This window comes from Choloepus didactylus, chromosome 11 (genome assembly GCF_015220235.1).
Source record: "Choloepus didactylus isolate mChoDid1 chromosome 11, mChoDid1.pri, whole genome shotgun sequence".
NCBI lineage: Eukaryota > Metazoa > Chordata > Mammalia > Pilosa > Megalonychidae > Choloepus > Choloepus didactylus.
The window spans coordinates 72874301-72896413 of record NC_051317.1 but is presented as its reverse complement, the minus strand read 5'-3'; the positions used below and the strand labels follow the sequence as shown (position 1 = coordinate 72896413).

At 35.6% G+C, this 22113-nt stretch overlaps 1 protein-coding gene and 1 non-coding gene across 2 annotated transcripts in view; one reads left to right on the top strand and one right to left on the bottom strand.

The window, feature by feature from the left end:
* The window catches only part of FGF10 (fibroblast growth factor 10), a 101561-nt gene that overhangs the window by 54937 nt on the left and 24511 nt on the right, over positions 1-22113 (top strand). The window lies entirely within an intron of this gene.
* On the bottom strand, positions 14745-14851 carry LOC119506604. Its single transcript, XR_005211018.1, has one exon. It is a non-coding gene; the product is annotated as a U6 spliceosomal RNA (small nuclear RNA).

Here is a 22113-nt window from a genome sequence, read left to right as displayed (position 1 = left end):
AATATAAATGCTCTTTGGCTTGGATTTAAATATCTCTAGAGTCAAATTAGATATTTTGGAAATTTTCGTAAACTATCTACATTTAAATCATATTTATTTTGTTCTTCGATTACTTTTATAAAAGAAAATAGTAATAGAGAAGAGCTTTTTAAAATTAAATAAATTTGGTCCGAAATGAACAGGTAATTAGATTCATTGATTTGGTTTGACATGAACATCTTTCCATTTTCTAATTGATGTTCTTAACATGCTTTAAATTCATTATTAAGTAGCTAGGTAGGTAATCTTACTCTAGATGATAGCTTGCTTTTCTACATTAATTCTCTATGTTATCTTCCTACATTCCTCCTTGACTAACAGTAAAACATGTCTCTTTTTTTGTCTTTGATACTTGAATCAAAACATATTAATCACAAATGGCTAACAAAAATTAATAGAGTATTTTAATTCAGCTGTTGGGGCATTTCTGATAAATAAAGTTACAGAGAAAATGTATATTATAGCTTAAAGCCGAGGAGAGGCTTTTATTGCAATTTATCCACTTCATAATAAATTCTTTGAATTTGTGCTGCAGTGAGGGAAGAAGACAAGGGGAAAGCTTTGCTGATCTTTTAAACACATCAAAGCCTTAAGAAGCTGAACATGCAAGACAGACACTTGCATTCAAGCTGAATGGTATCTGTGCCCTCACCTTCAACTACAGATATGGCATTTATCTCCACTAAATGGTGCAAGTAGCTCCTATCACCATAAGAACTCTAGGAAGTCTACCTAGAACATCATGACTTCTATTTCTTTTGGCATCACTCAACTTTGATTATTAAACGATCTTTTCTGAAACTTGATTTTGTATACCCATCTCTAAAAACACAGAAAAAAATAAAAACTTTCTAAAAACTGGTATAGAAAATATAGAAAAGTATAAAGAAAATAAAAATCATCAATAATACCATCATCACTCAGAAACAATCACTATTTTGGATTATCTTTCTCCTTTTTGATATAAAAATTTTGTAATATATAGGATACATGTTTAAATATGTAGCATTTATAGAGTTTTCATCATACAGTATTATCATATTTAAAACTTATATTATTATCACTTCCTCCAATCATTAAATAATGTTATTTTCAATATTTCTCTAGCATATTATCTATGATTGTTTGTGGAAATATAATAATCAAATGCAAGGGTAATAATTTTAAACACATACTTCTAGTTGGGCATTTAGATTGTTCTTAGTCTTTCACTATTATGCAATGTTTCAATGTATTTTTTAATGCATTAATCTGTTTTTGGCACCTCTGACCATTTCTTTTGTACAGAATTATTAGTTATATTTATACTCAAATCTGCCATTTTCAAAACTTAGAGAAAATGTCCAGTGTGTTTTATGCTTTTCCATACTTTGAGATTAGATTATTTCCCTATATTTTTACTTCTGATTGTCCTGTGGTATTGTTTTTCAAAGGCAATATTTGCACTAGCTTGGAATTCACTGTTGATTTGTGGAAAGGATCCAACCACCTCCTTTTCCCCCCAAATAGTTAATTTCCCCATCTCCCTATAACAGATCTATTTCTGATTTTTGATACTACGTTAATCATAAACTAAATTTTACATACTACGTAATTATGTTTTATTTATTTACAATGTGCCTGGTTCTAAATTATTTAAGAAAGAATATGAAAATAAGAAAACTGGAACAAAGAAAAATCATAATTGGATTTAGAGATGCAGTCAGCAGTAATTTAACACAATCTCTTTCCCCCCTTCAAATGCTATACAAATGCAAGGAATACATCACAAATAGTGTTTCTTAGGTTTTCAAGCAGCTAGTGAGAAAGGGCAAGTTTGGTGTATTATAAGATTCAGGATTCACAGATACAATCTAATTGTTCTTAAAATCACAAATTATCTGTCCAGAAAGGAGGATATTTGTGTAATATGGTGGAAAAATTCTTCACTATATTTTTATAACAAACAGAACAACACTATAAAGGAAATCTGCTTTGTACTGATATGTTATTTTCTAGCCCATGGCTTTCGGATGAGTTTAATTCAAGTATAGCCTTTAATTTCATATGTAGAAGAGTGGGTTTCATTCCTTCATAATTTTTGATACTCTGATACAAATTTTTGAAAGAAATTGAGTAACCATAAATTCAAGAGTATTCAAAAAAGAGAAGTCCTTGGGGTGCCACTAATATATGCAGCCAGTTGAGGGCAGAATGAGGATTAACCATTTGAAGAGCTGGAGATAGAAATGACATCTTCTTGTGCAAACTGAGGAGTGTTAAAAGGTCGTGTCATGCTTCTGAATAGAAGTCCCCTCCACTTCTGCTTGAAGGAAATTTTTATATGTAGTGCAGTTAGTTTCTGGGCTTTCTATTCCATCCACCACTCTTATCTTTGTACCACTATCCTATTGTTCACATTATTATATCTGTATACAATATTTTAATATCTGAGAGCAAAATCTTTTCCTCATTACACTTATTTTTAAAGAAAGATGAAACTTGTCTGCGCTTAACCATTTATTTTTCCCAACGAAACATAAGACTCTTGTCAAGTTAAAACAATTGAAATTAGAATTACAATTGCATTGGAAAAAAAAATAGATTAAAAACTGAAATGCTTACAATATTCATTTCTCTTTATATGCAAGTCTTCTTTTATATACCTCAATTACATTTTGTTTCTTCTTATAAATCTTGCACATTTTGCTTACAATTATTTCCAATTATTCTATTTCTCATGCTTTTATAAAGGATTATTTTTGTTTTATTTTCTAATAGTGGTCAGCATATAGAAAAACTATAGATTCAGAATATCTTTTATTCAACTAAATTAAAGAATGATTAAGGTTTTCAATATATTATTATGTTGTTTTAATTAAATAATCATATGATATGAAGGGAATGATAGTATGGCTTCCTCATTTCAATAGTTATGCTTCTAATTTTTGTTTGATTTAAACTTCTATAATAGCTGTGTCACTGGATGTAATTGACCTAATCTGAATTCCTGGGATAAATCTCACTTGATTGTAATGGCATTTTCTCATACTACACTGTTGAATTCAATTGATTAGTGATTTTTTTAGGATTCAATATAGCTTTCTTTTTGTACTATCTTTATCACATTTTGGTGTCAGAGATATGCTATTTTTGCAAAATAAATTGGGACCATTTTTATAACATTAGACCCTAGAGGCTTTTATAGGATTAGAGAAATTGTTTTACAATAGTAGTGGTATAATGATGGCAGTCAATCTTTTTTAAGATGGACTTGTCTCACTTTGGATTAGGCCATCGATGAGGAATATAGATTGAAGGATATTTGAGACTCTCCTCTGACTGTTTTCCTAGTTTCCTATTTTGCTTTTCCCTTCACCCAAATTTGTTGCTAAGCACTTGGTTCTTTCCATGTCACTTCCTCTCTTTAGACTTTACCTTAGATAGAATATAACTCAGATTGTTTGTAATTTCTGAAATATGCAAAGCATATTAATATTAATAATAATAAATGTCATTTTTACTATGTATTATTACATGCCTTAAAGACAGCATCTGATTTAATTCTCATAAAAGTTCTATAAATAAGTTCTATTATTACCCCATATTTCAGATGAAGAAACCTGGGCTTTACAAGGTTAAATAATTTGCCCAAGATCACACAGTTAATAAGTTGCAGGAGCAGGATTTGAATTTAAGAAGTTTCTAATTTCTAAAACCCAAATGCATAAACATTGCTATATAAAGCCTCCCCCTCCATTATGTTATTTATTAGAGAAATCTTTCCCTGTGACAGTCTTCTCCCACCACACTCCAAAGTGGAAGGGATTTGAGAAATGAAGTGATATGACTACAGCAAAACAAAACAAGCAAAATGTTGTGATAATCAGTGATTTTGATCAAGGTGTGTGCTTGGGAATGATTATCTCTCAATATTATTAAAGCAAACCACAAAAAAACAGTAAGAAAATATATAATATTAACTGGTACAAAAATGTGTATTAAAATTCTGTGAGCAACTTTGAGAAACATCAATATTTCTTAAACTGTTTACATAACTTTTCAGATAGAAAAAAATTATATATTGTGAGGTACTTACATTAAAGAGATTCAATAAATTAGAAATAAAAAGTGCAAATACATATGTAGAATTCAGACTTACATACAAATACCTTAATAATTAGCAGCAATGGGAGCCACAGCTCTTCAAGTATATTCACAAAATGCTGATGAAAACTTGTTTTTAAAATATGCTGGAGAGCACATGTATTCACTGATATGAAATGATTAGGATGAATAAGAAATGATTGTTCATATACAAATGTGGTCCACTATCCACACACATAGAAATGGTATATATTTTACATTGTCTTGTCTAAATTTTATTCTATATTATTTTTTAGTCTGTCAAAGATCTGATTCACAGAATTGACCTATATTTTTTAGACCTCTGTTGAAGTCATTATCATTAACATTCATTAATTATATTATATTTTAATATTAAGAATATTAATGCTTATATGAGTTATTAAAATGGATATGCATATAAAATAACTTTTTCTTTAAAGTTTGTTTATAGTATTTTCTTTCTATTTTCACAATCTACGCTTTTTCAACATGTGTAGTCAAGAGAGGGGACAACTAAATTAAACTTTGACTTGCAAACTCAAAGCATATAGCTTTTCTGCTGTGTGAATTTGTACAAAGGACTTTTTTTCCATGATTGGCTTCCAAGTGTCAAAATATGAATAAAAAATACTGCTCTAAATAAACAGAATTTCACTGATATCCATTAATGATCCTCAAGTTTTAAATCAATGAATTAATTTAACATGACAAAAATTGTATTTGGCATATAGTTTTGGGATCATAAAATTAGAGTGATTTTTTTTCCTAGTAGAATTCCTAGGAGGAATTTGCTTAAATTTTCTTTTATTTTGATCAAGTGTACCTAATATGCAAAGAGATTTTTATGGTATACGACATACATCCTAACTAGAATACTACCTATGGACAGAATTGAAGATACAGCCAACATTGAAGCTTAACTTGATATAGAGAAGAGAAATCTGGAGATTTTTCCAATTAATAGCCCATGGTTAAAGGAAGAGGCAAAAGGTCATTTCTTATTTAGAAAGAATTTATGAATGATCATTGTTATGTTGTGATTGACATATTTTTAGCATATAGGATGGTCCTTATAACTAATGGTGATTTTTATTGTATTCCCTAGCTTTTTATTCATCATTCTTTCTTGTTGAGGTTAAATTCTGAGTCAGGTACTATGTTGAAGAAGTTAAATTAAACCAAATGCAATATTACTTCTTTTTAAAATTCTATAACATTAATAGAGGGAAATGTTCAAATGGGAGTGATCAGAAGATAGAGAGAAAAATTCCTCTGAGCTATTTAGGATTTTTCTTTTGCTCAGTTATGATATCAGCCCCCCCTCCTCCCAGCATTTATAATCAAATTTATGATCAATTTCTACTGAGCTTTCTCTGGGTTCCTTTATGACTAGTATCTTTATTTTCTAGCTGACTGAACCATGTCAAGCAGCTGCACTTATGTTCTCCTGGTATTACCATATCAGCTCTTAGCTACTTTACAATATGATCATTCTTCTATGGCTAGTAGAAAGAGCATTAGGCTGGGATTGAGAAAACCTGCATTGAAATTTCAGCTGGGCTAACTATGAATTGCGTAAAGCTAGGCAATTCATTTAACCATTATGGACATCCAGTCTGTCCAACCCAAGTTACTGCCTTTCTTTAATATGATCCCTAAAGGTAGATCCATTGATAAGTTTCCAAAGCATTTCTGAGTTCAGTTTTTCTTGTGTGAAGTAACTATATTCCCCTTTGTAGTTGAGATGAGAGGGTGATGGGCATTTCTTTTTAGTTAATGGTAGAAACCTTATATTGCTTACTGGATTTCAGGTGATCTTTGTAGAAGAGGCCAGGAATATTCCAGACACACTGGAGGGATGGACTAGAAGAAGCAGCAGGATGTTCAAATGGATCCCCGATCTGGAGTGCAGGGTTAATACAATAACCTTGAGAGAAATGGAAGGTCTAATATTGTGGACCTAACAATAGCGCATAATATCTTTGTTCGTAAAAATGATCTGAGGCATCACAAAGATATAAGACAACTTGAGCTTGCCTGGGAGCAGGAAACTGGGAAGATAAAATTTAAAGTAATACTCACTATTATCTTAAGGAAAAAGTACCCTTCCTACTTGTAGAATCCTTTTGCTCCATGTGACTAGTATCATTTCTTTCTGAAAAGAAAGTAAAATGTATTTGAAGCTGTCATGAAGGGGTAGAGTAAAGAGCAGACTTAGGACACAGTGGAGAATCAGGCTCTTCCTTCCCATCTCCTACAGGTCTCCATCTTCCTACAGTCAGACTACCCACACGTAGAATGTAAATGAAGAGAGGCTGGGACTCACACACACATATTATTAAACAGGCAGCTTCGGCATCATCTCCTTCCATTGCACTAAAGAGATAGCCATTGAGAATATGGAAATCAAATCATACAAATGGAAAGGACCCCCTTCATCTGTTAGTTAACTGAAGTTAACTTTTTGGAAACCAGTGGAATGCAACATGATCTACTGGTTCAGAGCCCACACTTTGGATGTCAGTTATGAGTTGTATGTTGACTCTGAGCTCTCTGCTTAAGCTTCTTTATGTATATAATGGGGTGCTGTAAAGACCCATCAAGAAAATACCCACAGTGTGCTTAGTGCCAGTGTTAAGTACATAGTAATAACCATAAAAGGGAGCATTTTTTTTCAAGATTATTGAAATATAGTCACATACCATACAGTCATCCACAGTGTACAATCAATTGTTCACAGTACCATTATATAGTTGTGCATTCATCACCACAATCAATTTTTCAACTTTTTCGTTACCACACACAAAAAAGAATAAGAATAAAAGTTAAAGTGAAAAAGAATACCCAAAACATCCCATACCCCCCATCCCTCCCCATTATACATTTACTTTTTCTATTCATCTGTCCATACACTGTATAAAGGGAGTGGGAGCCATAAAGTTTTCACAATCACATGGTCACACAGTGTAAGCTATATAGTTATACAATCATCTTCAACTGTTGCAGTTCAACAGTTTCAGGTATTTCCTTCCAGCTATTCTAATACACTGAAAACTAAAAAGGGATATCTATATAATGCATAAGAATAACCTCTGGAATGACCTCTTGACTCGATTTGCGATCTCTCAGCCACTGAAACTATATTCTGTTTTATTTCTTTTCCCCCTTTTGGTCCAAGAAGGCTTTCTCAATCCCACAATGCTAGGGCCAGATTCATCCCCATGAGTCATGTTCCATGTTGCCAGGGAGATTTACACCCCTGGGAGTCACGTCCCACGTAGGGGGAAGGGCAGTGAGTTTACCTGCAGAGTTGGCTTAGAGAGAGACCATATCTGATGAACAAAAGAGGTTCAAAGGGGGTGACTCCTAGGTACAATTTTAAGTATGCTTAGCCTCTCCTTTGCAGCAACAGACTTCATAAGGGCAAGCCCAAGATCAAGGGCTTGGCCTTCTAAATTGGTAGTCCGCAATGCTTGTGAGAATATCATTAATTCCCCAGGTGGGGAAGTTTAGTATTTCCACATTTTCCCCCAGTCCTTTGAGGGGACTTTGCAAATACATTTTTATCTCTGCCCAAATTACTCTGGGATATACTGGGGCTTTGCACTAACCTGTACAAACCAACCAGATTTCACTCCCTATTCTACATTCCATGTAATTATGTTGTTTGAATAAATTGACTATACAAGGTAAATGATACAGTGTGTTACAAAAAAATATAGAGAGAGATTTTGCACCTAATAAACATCTGTTCCTTTGGTTTCACACAGAAGTTGAAGTTTTAAAAACACCATCAATATTGTCCTCTACCCTTTAGTCTGATTTACCTTAGTCCTAACCCAGTCCATTTTGTTCATAACTCTAATTGAAGTCTAATCTCTTTTTTCAGACACCTTAACATTTGCTGTATGAGGTAGTGCTGACATTGACAGCTACTGGACTCTGGCTCTGAGTCTCAGGTGTCACACAGATACCCAAAGTTCCAGGGATCGACCAGGTTATACACAAAGAGCTCAGCATCTCAGAATTTAGAAATAACCATTACAACTCAGGAATAGATGTAACTGCTGCAAGAGCTTACAATCTATCAGCCTTAATAATAAGCCTTCTCCTGATATCCTATGCCCTCAGATTCAATTCTGAGTTTGCACATTACAGTTAGTCCACATTAGTGAGGCATCATATTGTTTTTCTTTTCATTTCTGGCTTATTTCACTCAACATGAGGTACACAGTGTCCATTCACCACCTCACAACTTCACTCCTTCTTGTAGCAGCTCAATATTCCTTTGTATGTATACACCACAGAACGCCATTCCATTCATCAGTCAATGCACCCTTAGGCCACCTCCATCCACTGCAAATCGTGAATACTGACACCATTCGTGTCCCTCTTTTCAGTTCTTCAAAGTATATACCCAGTAACCAAGTTGCAGGACCATATGGCAACCCCATGCTTAGCTTCCTGTGGAACCACCACATTGCCCTCCAGAGGGGCTACACCATTCTATTTCCCCACCAATAGTGATTAGGTGCATCCCTTTCTCTATATTTTCTCTAATACTTGTATCCCTCTGTTTACGTTTAGTCACTTTTATTCACACACCATACATTCCATCCTAAGTAAATAATCAATGGTTCCCTGTATAATCACATAGTTATACATTCACCACCACTATCTATATAAGGATATTTCCATTTTTTCCACAAAGAGGAAGAGGCAAAAAAGTAAAAATAAAAAGGAAAGGGAAAGAGAAAAAAAAATGGCAACTAAAAAATTACAAAAGGAAAAATAAAATTAAAATAAAATGCAATGGAAAAGTCAGACAACACCACCAACACCAAGAATCCCATACCCCTCCCTTATGTCCCCCTCTTATAGACATTTAGCTTGGGATACTGCCTTTGTTACAATTAGTGGAAGCATATTACAATGTTACTGTTAACTATAGACTCTAGTTTGCATTGATTGTGTTTTTTCCCAATACCACCCCATTTTTTACACCTTACAAAGTTGACATTCATTTGTTTTCCCTCGTTTAAAAACATATTAGTACATTAAATCACAATCATTGACCACTCTAGGTTTCACTAAGTTATACTGTCCCAGTCTTTATCTTCTATCTTTCCTTCTGGTGTCCTACATGCTGCTAACCCTCTTTCAAACATACTCACAGTCATCTTTGTTCAGTGTACTTACATTTTTGTGCTACAGTCACCCAATATTGTGCTCCAAACTTATCTCTCCTGTCTTTTCCTATCTGTCTGTAGTGCTCCCTTTAGTATTTCCTGTACAGCAGGTATCTTTTTCACAAACTCTCTCAGTGTCTGTTTGTCTGAAAATATTTTACTCTCCCTCATTTTTGAAGGACAGTTTTGCCAGATGTAGAATTCTTGGTTGGCAGTTTTTCTTTTTCAGTATCTTAAGTGTATCATACCAATGCCTTCTCACCTCCATGGTTTCTACTGAGAAATACACACATAGTCTTATCGCGCTTCCCTTGCATGTGTTGGATTGCTTTTCTCTTGCTGCTTTCAGATTCTCTTATTGTCTTTGACATTTGATAATCTGATTAGTAAGTGTCTTGTTGTAGGTCTATCTGGATCTATTCTGTTTGGGGTACACTGCACTTCTTGGATCTGTAATATTATGTCTTTCATAAGAGATGGGAAACTTTCAGTGATTATTTCCTCCATTAATGTTTCTGCCTCTTTTCCCTTCTCTTTGTCTTCTGGGACACCCATGACATGTACATTCATGCACTTAATGTTGTCATTCAGTTCCCTGAGACCCTACCCATATATTTCCATTCTTTTCCTCGTCTGTTCTTTTGTGTGTAGGATTTCAGGTGACCTGTCCTCCACTTCATGAATCTTTTCTTCTGCCTCTTCAAACCTGCTATTGTTTATCCCCATTGTGTTTTTCTTCTCTTGTATTGTGCCTTTCATTCCCATAAGTTCTGCCAATTGTTTTTTCAAACTTTTGAGTTCTTCCTTATGTTTGCCCAATGTCTTCTTTATATCCTTCATCTCTTTTGCCATATCTTCCAACTCATTGATTTGATTTTTGAATTGATTTAGCATATTTGCTTGCAGATCTTTAATTAGTTGTTTCAACTCCTGTATTTCAGTTGAAGTGTAAGTTTGTTCCTTTGACTAGGGATATCTTTGTTTTTCCTAGTGTGATTTGTAATTTTTTGTTGCCTAGGTGTCTGGTCTCCTTTATTAACCCAATCAGATTTTCCCAAACCATACAGGCCCAGGTCGAAGGAGGAGGTTTCCCTGAGGGTGAGACCCAGAAGACTGTCAGACTTTCCTGTGAGGCCTCTAGACTGTGCTTTTCCTGTCCTACCCAGCAGGCGGCACTTGTCAGCCCACAGTTCCCTATGGTGCAAAGTGGTGTGGCCCCTTTAATTCTCAGCAGACCCTGTCCTGGCTGATGGTGTCAGAAGCCAAGCTGAATTTGTTTCTATTCCCCTTCCTACCCAGACCCCGGGGTCTGAATTCTCTGAGGGAGTGCAGCCACTTGAGCTGGGCCCTGTCCCCTTTTTCTTTGGGAAGATACACTTTTTAGGGATTTATCTTCTATACTTGATATCCTCCTTTGTCTCTCTGACTCTGTTAACTCCACCCTTGCCTGGGTCAATGCTGGGAATTGAAAAGGCCTGAGGCTTTCTCTATTGAGCTACTTAGAATGAGAGGAAAAAAAAAGGAAAAAGAGAGAAAGCCCCTTTTCAGAACCAATCCCCAGCCACCCAGTTTCGCCAGTCGACTGGTGTTGGTACCTGGTTTTCTGTGTCCCTTTTATTACGACACAGCTGTTTTCCAGTATTCTGAGCTCAGCCATCTCCAAAAGCCTCTGTTTTTATTTATTTATTTTTTTGTTTGTTTGTTTTTGTTTTGTTTTGTTTTGTGCCAGCCCTGCCTCCAAACTGCCGGGAGGAACCTCAGATTTCTTTCCTGCTTGCTCCAAGTTTATCTGCGCTGGTAGCTTGTATTCAGTAGTCCATATTTGTTAATTAAAACCACAGTTGGAGCTTGGTTGAGTTACTTTCCCTCACTCCAGTTAACTTCCTTCATTTTTCCACAGGGACGTGTTTTAGCTCAGTCTGCTGGGTTGGTGGGGGAGGGACGGCAGCTGTGCTGTTTGAGAACCTGTACTTATAGTTCTATGCTGTGATCTCAGCCATTACCCCCATTCCAGGCTGTTGTGTGATGTGTGTCCAGTCATGGATGTCCCCCAACAGTTGTTCCACACTATTTACTAGTCGTCCCTGGCTATTTACTAGTTGCTCTAGAGGACTAACTAAATTCCACACCTCTCTATGCCACCGTCTTGCCTCTTCTTCTGGGAGCTGTTTTTAATCTCCTGTAAGATCCTTAAGATCCTTAAGATTGTTAATTTTCTCTCTTCCCCTCTGTGCCAAGAACTCCATGACAAAGCACCATTGTGGCTTCCTCATTCACATATATATCCCTATTACCTAGCAGAGTGCTTTGAACATAAAGTCATGACTTTCAGTAACTGTAGTTTGTTGTTGCTTAAATTAGACCATTTTGCTCTGCCTAAAGAATCTCATTTGCATCTGGGCATATGTACTCATTGTCGTATCAAGAGAGCTTAATTCTGCCATAAATTATACAAGAATGGTAAATATGTTCTCTCTAGATTGTGTTTTTAAGTAATTATAGAATTGTACAAATCCTGACTTCGATTCAACTAGTTCTAAGATTTTTGGTTGTGGCTTATTAATGAAAATTTACTAAAATGTAAGACGAGCACAATGTAAGGGCAAATGCATATACTGTTCTATTAAACCTAGACTTAAAACTATCTATAGATTGCTAGTGATCAAAGCAATGTAGGTTTCTCACATAAACCTTTCAATCTGGTGGATTTATTTTCTCCTCCCACTTCCCCCTCTCCTTCCCTTTCCCCTGCTTTTCATCCTTTTTCTCCTCCTCCTCTTCATTGTCTTTCTTTTCTTCCTTCTCCTTCTACATCTCCTCCTTCTGTTCCACTTTCTCCTTCTCCTCATTTTCGTCTTCTCCTCTCCCTTTTTTCACCTCTACCTCCCCCTCCTTCCTCGTCTTTTAGCTAGAAACTTTCTTCATAGTGTATTCTAAATATATTTCCTTCCTTACTTGCACCAATTATGTACCAAAGAATACTAATGACTTAAACCCTTGCTTCTCAAAGTGTGGTCCCAAGACCAGCAACACTGAAATCACCCAGGAGTTTGTAATGCTTAATTTCAGGTTCCATGCCAGGTGATTTTTAGTGTGTTAAACTTTGAGAAACACAATCATGATCAATCTGAGTCATGGATAGAAGATATGATTCCCCCCACTAGAGGGCAGTAGCACATGTGCACCAGTAGGCATTGCAGTTAATTCCAAAGCATGTATAAGTGTTCTTTTAAGAACTACCTGCAGTTGCCAAAGAGAAGTAAACTAACACAGTCAAACCAGGTTACACAGAGAAATTAAACATGTGAGATTAATTAAATAAGCTGTTCCATGGCACTAGCATAGTATAAAATCAGGTGCCAAAACTTAAATTGTAACTTTGGGTCTTGTTCTTAGATCATAGAATTGTAAAGTTGGAAAAGGCATTGATAATCACTTCTGGGGCAACCTCCTTATTTTACAGACGAGGGATGAGACTCTGAGAAGTTAATTGGCTCTTCCAAATTCATACAGTTCACTATTTGCCAAGCCAAGGCTAGACCTTCTATCAACGGATGCCACTAAAAACACATCTCTGTATTATTCCATTGGTATCCATCTAGTGGATTTTAATACTGTTAGTTGTTGTTTCTAAACAGGTGGAGAGAGAGAAGGAGGAATTTAAAATTTTTTTCCAATTATTTATATTCAGCTGTCCTACCATCAGAACACAGCCTGGATGTCTCCATCTCAGGCCCAAAAATATCCACATGTAAATATCAACTCAATCAATAAGTATGGAGTAACCATAAGATATATGGCACTGTTTTACATTCCTTTCAGCTAACATGATTTCTGCCTTTGGTGGTCTTTGGGTTTGTGTATTTTAATAGTTGCTCTGGCAACTGCTTTTAATGCTCATCCCACATGTTTTTTGCATGCAAAATGGGATCAACAATGCTTTGTCAGACCCTGAGATACAGAAGGTGTTGAAAACCGAGCTGGTGGATCCTCATTCATCTAAGAAGCTGGCAAGGTTTTACAGAGAAAGGAACACTAATTGCACATAAAACATTCTCAGTACAACTTGTTCATATGTCTGCAAAATGACCTTTTAAAGAATGTGTTAAATGCCAGTGCTTTCAGGAAACATTGAATCAGACACGGAAATTGCATGAGAAAAATTTTCTGAATTTCCAATTAAAAGACACAAAGAGCCACATTTTCAATTTCATTTTTCTTTTTTTTTTTTCTTCTTACTGATCAATGCAATTAGATAACAAAAGCCACAATTGCATAAAATTTGCGGGTGCAGCATTTGGAGGATGTATTTGAAGCAAGCGGTTTCCTAGAGTCTCAATTTTTGAGGAAAGTTCCATGATGGAAAATATGGTGAAACAAAGTCTTGGATTGAGTGACATAACAACAAAGAAGTTCCTAAAATAAATGATAAAAATTTAAGGAATATCCAGTCTAGCTTAATTTCTGCCCTGACAAAGGGAAGAGGGTTGTTGGAAATTTAAATCCAGCTCCCAAATAAATGTTTCAGTCATCTGTTCAAACCTTTTCCATTTGCCCATCTCTCCTTTTACCATTAACTATAGTGTATAAATGTCATGACCTACTCTCATTTTGTAAGCCATAACTGTTTATAATGAGTTTCTTCCACAAGGTCACCTTTGTCAAGAATATACAGTCTCTAAGACTGGGCCTGGGTCTAAAGCAAAAGATCCAGGTAGGTTTTTGGTTTTTTGTTTTTTTAACTAAACAGGCAATAATCTTAGCCAAAAAAAAAAAAGTCTCATCAATTGAGTTAACAATCCATAACCTATCATTCCAACAGCTCAGATTACAATTTGGATATTTTTCTACGAGACCAGATTATATATCATTTTTGTAATGTATGCATTTTCTCTACCATAATGACAGTACACGAAGCATGAAGACAAAAGTAGTAATTAATAAACTTCATTTTTAACACCCACATAAAAACGTATATGCAGTTATATTAGGAAAGTAATATAATATTCCCATTTGTACTTACTCAACCTATTTCAGCTGAGAATATCTAATTTCTTTTTCCCCATTATAATAAAAGGACAGCTCTCAGTCACTGCCAGTAATATTAGAGGCAGCCTCATATTTCTGTCTCAAGTATGCTTTTAATTTTCTGGGACAGAGGCAAATTATTGGTGATATTTTAATGTTTTAAGGTAGTTAATGACAAAAGGCTTGGATCTGATCTTTTTTTTTTTGATGCAGTTTTTTTTTTGGTGAACTTTAGCTTATACACATAACAATGATAACTTTCAAAATATGATTTAACAGTCATATTTCGAATGGGACACAGTTCTACAACTTCACCTATTTCCATTATTGTAAAATATAACATACATACAGAAAGATGTTAACTTTCAATGTGCAGCTTGAAAAAACATGAAACGCTTCACAAATTTGCATGTCATCCTTGCACAGAGGGTATGCTACTCTTCTCTGTATCCTTCCAATTTTAGTATATGTGCTGCCAAAGCAAACACTTGGATCTGATCTTAAACTGAATATTTCCCAGATGTGTGGCAAGGTGAAAGGTGGAACAGCTAAAAGAAATCAACCTCCTATCCATGCTAGACTGACTTAGGTGAATTTTAAGTTAGGATTAATTAGACAGTGAGACCTTAGAAGCAGTCTACTTCGCAACTCCCAGAGATAAAAGCTGGGGGTTTGCATAGCTGTAACATAAGCCACATGTTGAGAAAGAGAATTTCAGCTGCCACTGTCTCCTTGCATGTTGCTGATAAAGCCCTTTTACCCAGATTTCTTTGAAAATGCAATACTTTTGGAAATGTTGAAAAGCCACTCACTAAAGCATTAAACAAGTTTGAGTTTTTGAATAAGTAAAGATAAACATTGTAGTAGCAAAAATACATGCAGAACATTTAACTTATGGAGATGGACTAATAAATATACAAGGACAGCTTAAGAATGACAAGAGGAAGCTGCTATTAATGTGTCTTACCCTAGACTAGCTTTGTATTGGAAGGTACCCTGGGGACACAAAGACTCTGAAAACTCCTGTCTCCTTAGGGAGCCAGGCTGCCTATTATAGGAAGAGGAATTTGGCACAAATTCTCAGTTGTTTGTCCAGATTCAGTACAGACTAAAGATAAATTGGAACAAGGGCTTGCCAGTAATCCATTCTTAAGGGTTGGGTGCTTCAGTTTGACAGGATTTTGCCACCTAAAACAGCTGTTTTGTGTTGCAGACTGGAGGGTAATTTTGCCAGAACTACTGAGAAAGATTGTCTGAGTCACAAATTTCAAAGGAAATATTCCTTATATTGGGTTCATGCTTGTTTTGTGATATTCTTCATTTAAATTATTGTGTGAATATGGGTGCTTGTCTAGGTTGGAGCTGTAGATGAAGTAGAAGAGAGACATCTAAAATGAAACAGCTTTGATCAGAATATATCAGTCAATTTGGGAGAGATTTGCTTCAACAAACATACTAAAAACTAGACTTGGTAAAACCAAAGGAAATCAAGGAGATGTATCAATTTTCTAACAGGAAGAACAAAAATCTTCACAGCAATATCAGTTCTTCAAATATGTCAACTTGTTCTTCTGGATAAAATCCACTTGAAATAATTTTCCTTAAATTGTTTTCCTCTTAGACTTTTAAAAAAAATATTCTATAAACATAGGTAAGATTATCAGGTTATAGTAAAAGCTAAGGGCAGTCTATAAAATCTGTCTGAGAAAGGAAGTACCTTGCAAAGAAAATAACTGATTATATATATATATATTTTTTCTTCCTATAATAAATTTGCTAGTAGGTCTGATGATTTTGTCTCCCAAAAGAGTATGTCTGCCAATATTTTGCTTCAGTTTTAAAGTAAAAAATATCTCTGACTTTCCAATGTGATTACCTTATACAGCTGTTAGGTAATAAGGGCAATTGGAAAAAAAAAAACCTATCAGATTCCAATGAGTAGTATACTCCTCACTCTTCATGGGTGTTAGTCTTTTAGAAGGGGTTGAATGAAGGTGAAAGGAAAAAAAAAACCCATGAAAACAATTTTCAAGTACATCCACTTAACAGTACAGTATGCACATCTTCTGGAGCTTGTGAATAAGATGACAGCTAAGAACATTTCTCTGGCAGCTCTTTCTTTGGAAATCAAGTTTGTGTAACTGAATAAGACATGTGGCACAAGCCTGTGCAATTAAATCACATAGCCCAGTGCCTCAAACATAATTATTAGCGGCTGTCTTTGTCAATGGGCAGGTTGGAGAAACAATAAAAAACAGGAGCCGATGATGATGAATGAGGAAGTGTTTGAAATGGTTGTACTCTTCATAGTGGCCTTGAAGCCTTGACATAAAGAAAAAATGTTGCCATGCTTTTCTGAGTCAAAGTGTTGCATGAGTGAAAAGGCAGATAGGGATGAGAAGTCTGTTTTGTCAGCTAAAGGGTTAGAAAGATAGTATCTCTCACCATGTCAGAAAAGCAGTTAAACACTCAAGATGAAAACACCCATCAGGGTTTTAGAGTCAACATGCAATTGTTTATATTTGGACATTTGCAGCAGACCTCATTACCTTCACATCCTTGATCAAGTTTCTGAGGCAAAGAGCGTTCAAGCTATGGGTTGAGATATTAGACTTTGCGGTTAGGGGAATTTTCTATCTCTAGGCTTGTAACAGGTTTTTATAACCGCATACCTATGTAAGGAAAGTGTATAAAGTGGTCCTTGACTTGTTTATAAGTTAGCTTTATTTACAAATGCTTCATATCCATCACACAAACACTCCTTGGCTTTCGTTCTGGTTGAAGCAAGTGGAATTTAACGGGAAGAGATTTGAGTAAAATAATTCTGGACTTAGGCTTGAGACTCCATATTTTATTCTTCCTCTTGCTATAACAGGCAAGTCTTAGTAGCTCTTTTATGCTTAGTAGGAGGGTTTTATACACAGTTACCATAAAATGTTTGTTGGTATGAATTTTATAGGGTTATATTTGGTCTTTGGTTCCATGGGTACCGATTCACTGCCTTGAGATGATTATACCTATGCCTGCTGCTCTATACTCCAGTTTACCCTGGAAGGTAAAAATGGGCTGGCTTCTGCTTTTACTCCACAGACAACCCTAGGTAGCAGTAACACTGAAAGAAGGAAGTCCTCCCAATGGAAAGTAGCACCCCCTTCTTCTAGTACCCTCTTTCTACTTAAGAACCAAACCATGGTGGACAGAAAGAATGCTGTCCTTTGTTTTCCCTTCCTATTTCCAGATTTAAATGAGTTCACCATAGTTGTAACAAGTACTTAATACATGAACTTCTTCAGATTAGTTGCTTAATTTGTTCCATGATTATGTATTATGTATCTGCGATGGGCCAGGTGCTAGGAGGACAGCATCAACTAAGAGAGACAAACGTGGCCCATACGGAGAAATACAAGAGTCAAGCTTTCAATAAACTAAAGGCAGGTTGAATTTCTTCCTACTTCTAACCAAATTTACTCTCTTTTTTCTTTACCATACTTCTCAATTCTGACAAGTGATCAATGAAAGTTTTCAAAGAATCTGAAATTAGCATACTGAACATTTCTCCTTGAAATATAAATATGCCTTTTCATTGCATCAAGGTGCATAAGTTCAGCTACAAAGTAGCTATAACCTACCCCTAAATGAAATACGCTTTTTTGAGTTCTAATCCAGAGTTCTGTTTCCATTATCTGCCATAGTTTAATCAAGTTTTTAAAGCTTTTTAAAAATATGTCTATTTTTATTGTCTTTGTCTAGTTGTTGAGATTTTTAAATTGTTTTTTAACTTGTTTCTATAAGACAGATGTGTGTGTATCTGTGTGTTTTGTGTATGTATCTAATAATGTTGACTATGAAATCCATGGTGTTATTTTTTTCTGAATTCCTGAGTCTACTGTGGTAAAATAAAAAGACTTCATATATATCACCTCCTAAAAATTAAATTATGACACTAAATTTAACATCTATTTCGACATGATTTATAATGATTCTTATATTAAAATAAACCAAGTTTTCTTTAAATCTTACCAAAGAATAATCTACAATGAAATATTTCAATGTTTGTACTAAATTAGATTGTTACAAAAACAGTTGTTTTTTCTATTCCTGACCTAGAATTAGCAGGAGAGGAAGAAACATTTGCAATGGAAATTGAATAGTATGAAACTATTGGATGTTCCTTGCTCTTCCTTGTGAAGGTTTCAGTTAATTTATTCACCGGGCTTGCTAAGAAGCAGACCACTTTATCTAGAGCTATGTTTTGCCATGTTTTTTTTTTGTTTTTTTTTGTTTTATTTATTTTTTTATCATCATTTTATTGAGATATATTCACATACCACGCAGTCATACAAAACAAATCGTACTTTCGATTGTTTACAGTACCATTACATAGTTGTACATTCATCACCTAAATCAATCCCTGACACCTTCATTAGCACACACACAAAAATAACAAGAATAATAATTAGAGTGAAAAAGAGCAATTGAAGTAAAAAAGAACACTGGGTACCTTTGTCTGTTTGTTTCCTTCCCCTATTTTTCTACTCATCCATCCATAAACTAGACAAAGTGGAGTGTGGTCCTTATGGCTTTCCCAATCCCCTTGTCACCCCTCATAAGCTACATTTTTATACAACTGTCTTCGAGATTCATGGGTTCTGGGTTGTAGTTTGATAGTTTCAGGTATCCACCACCAGCTACCCCAATACTTTAGAACCTAAAAAGGGTTGTCTAAAGTGTGCATAAGAGTGCCCACCAGAGTGACCTCTCGGCTCATTTTGGAATCTCTCTGGCCACTGAAGCTTATTTCATTTCCTTTCACATCCCCCTTTTGGTCAAGAAGATGTTCTCCGTCCCACGATGCCGGGTCTACATTCCTCCCCGGGAGTCATATTCTATGTTGCCAGGGAGATTCACTCCCCTGGGTGCCTGATCCCATGTAGGGGGGAGGGCCGTGATTTCACCTTTCAAGTTGGCTTAGCCAGAGAGAGAGGGCCACATCTGAGCAACAAAGAGGCATTCAGGAGGAGACTCTTAGGCACAAATATAGGGAGGCCTAGCCTCTCCTTTGCAGCAACCGTCTTCCCAAGGGTAAAACTTATGGTAGAGGGCTCAACCCATCAAACCACCAGTCCCCTATGTCTGTGGTCATGTTAGCAACCATGGAGGTGGGGTAGGCGAATACCCCTGCATTCTCCACAGGCTCCTCAAGGGGGCACTACATTTTTTTTTTCCTTGTTTTTCTTTTTTTTTTTTTTTTTTTTTAACTTTTCCTTCTTTTTTAAATCAACTGTATGAAAAAAAAAGTTAAAAAGAAAACAAACATACAATAAAAGAACATTTCAAAGAGACCATAACAAGGGAGTAAGAAAAAGACAACTAACCTAAGATAACTGCTTAACTTCCAACATGTTCCTACTTTACCCCAAGAAAGTTACCTAATATAGCAACATTTCTGTGAACTTGTTCCTACTATATCCATCAGAAATTAACAGACCATAGTCATTTCTGGGCATCCCCAGAACGTTAAATAGCTTATCTGTTCTTCTTGGATTATTGTTCCCCCTTCCTTAATTGCTCTCTACTGCTAGTTCCCCTACATTCTACATTATAAACCATTTGTTTTACATTTTTCAAAGTTCACATTAGTGGTAGCATATAATATTTCTCTTTTTGTGCCTGGCTTATTTTGCTCAGCATTATGTCTTCAAGGTTCATCCATGTTGTCATATGTTTCACGAGATCGTTCCTTCTTACTGCTGCGTAGTATTCCATCATGTGTATATACCACATTTTATTTATCCACTCATCTGTTGAAGGACATTTGGGTTGTTTCCATCTCTTGGCAATTGTGAATAATGCTGCTATGAACATTGGCGTGCAGATATCTGTTCGTGTCACTGCTTTCCGATCTTCCGGGTATATACCGAGAAGTGCAATCGCTGGATCGAATGGTAGCTCTATATCTAGTTTTCTAAGGAACTGCCAGACTGACTTCCAGAGTGGCTGAACCATTATACAGTCCCACCAACAATGAATAAGAGTTCCAATTTCTCCACATCCCCTCCAGCATTTGTAGTTTCCTGTTTGTTTAATGGCAGCCATTCTAACCGGTGTTAGATGGTATCTCATTGTGGTCTTAATTTGCATCTCTCTAATAGCTAGTGAAGCTGAACATTTTTTCATGTGTTTCTTGGCCATTTGTATTTCCTTTTCAGAGAACTGTCTTTTCATATCTTTTGCCCATTTTATAATTGGGCCGACTGTACTATTGTCATTGAGTTGTAGGATTTCTTTGTATATCCAAGATATCAGTCTTTTGTCAGATACATGGTTTCCAAAAATTTTTTCCCATTGAGTTGGCTGCCTCTTTACCTTTTTGAGAAATTCCTTTGAGGTGCAGAAACTTCTAAGCTTGAGGAGTTTCCATTTATCTATTTTCTCTTTTGTTGCTTGTGCTTTGGGTGTAAAGTCTAGGAAGTGGCCGCCTAATAAAAGGTCTTGAAGATGTTTTCCTACATTATCTTCTAGGAGTTTTATGGTACTTTCTTTTATATTGAGATCTTTGGTCCATTTTGAGTTAATTTTTGTGTAGGGGGTGAGGTAGGGGTCCTCTTTCATTCTTTTGGATATGGATATCCAACTCTCCCAGCCCCATTTGTTGAAAAGACCATTATGACTCAGTTCAGTGACTTTGGGGGCCTTATCAAAGATCAGTCGGCCATAGATCTGAGGGTCTATCTCTGAATTCTCAATTCGATTCCATTGATCTATATGTCTATCTTTGTGCCAGTACCATGCTGTTTTGGCAACTGTGGCTTTATAATAAGCTTCAAAGTCAGGGAGTGTAAGTCCTCCCACTTCGTTTTTCTTTTTTAGAGTGTCTTTAGCAATTCGAGGCATCTTCCCTTTCCAAATAAATTTGATAACTAGCTTTTCCAAGTCTGCAAAGTAGGTTGTTGGAATTTTGATTGGGATTGCATTGAATCTGTAGATGAGTTTGGGTAGAATTGACATCTTAATGACATTTAGCCTTCCTATCCATGAACATGGAATATTTTTCCATCTTTTAAGGTCCCCTTCTATTTCTTTTAGTAGAGTTATGTAGTTTTCTTTGTATAGGTCTTTTACATCTTTGGTTAAGTTTATTCCTAGGTACTTGATTTTTTTAGTTGCTATTGAAAATGGTATCTTTTTCTTGAGTGTCTCTTCAGTTTGTTCATTTCTAGCATATAGAAACATTACTGACTTATGTGCATTAATCTTGTATCCCGCTACTTTGCTAAATTTGTTTATTAGCTCTAGTAGCTGTATCGTCGATTTCTCAGGGTTTTGTAGATATAAGATCATATCATCTGCAAACAATGACAGTTTTACTTCTTCTTTTCCAATTTGGATGCCTTTTATTTCTTTGTCTTGCTGGATTGCCCTGGCTAGCACTTCCAGCACAATGTTGAATAACAGTGGTGACAGCGGGCATCCTTGTCTTGTTCCTGATCTTAGAGGGAAGGCTTTCAGTCTCTCACCATTGAGTACTATGCTGGCTGTGGGTTTTTCATATATGCTCTTTATCATGTTGAGGAAGTTTCCTTCAATTCCTACCTTTTGAAGTGTTTTTATCAAAAAGGGATGTTGGATTTTGTCAAATGCTTTTTCAGTATCTATTGAGATGATCAATTGATTTTTCCCTTTCAAGTTTTTAATGTGTTGTAATACATTGATTGTTTTTCTTATGTTGAACCATCCTTGCATGCCTGGA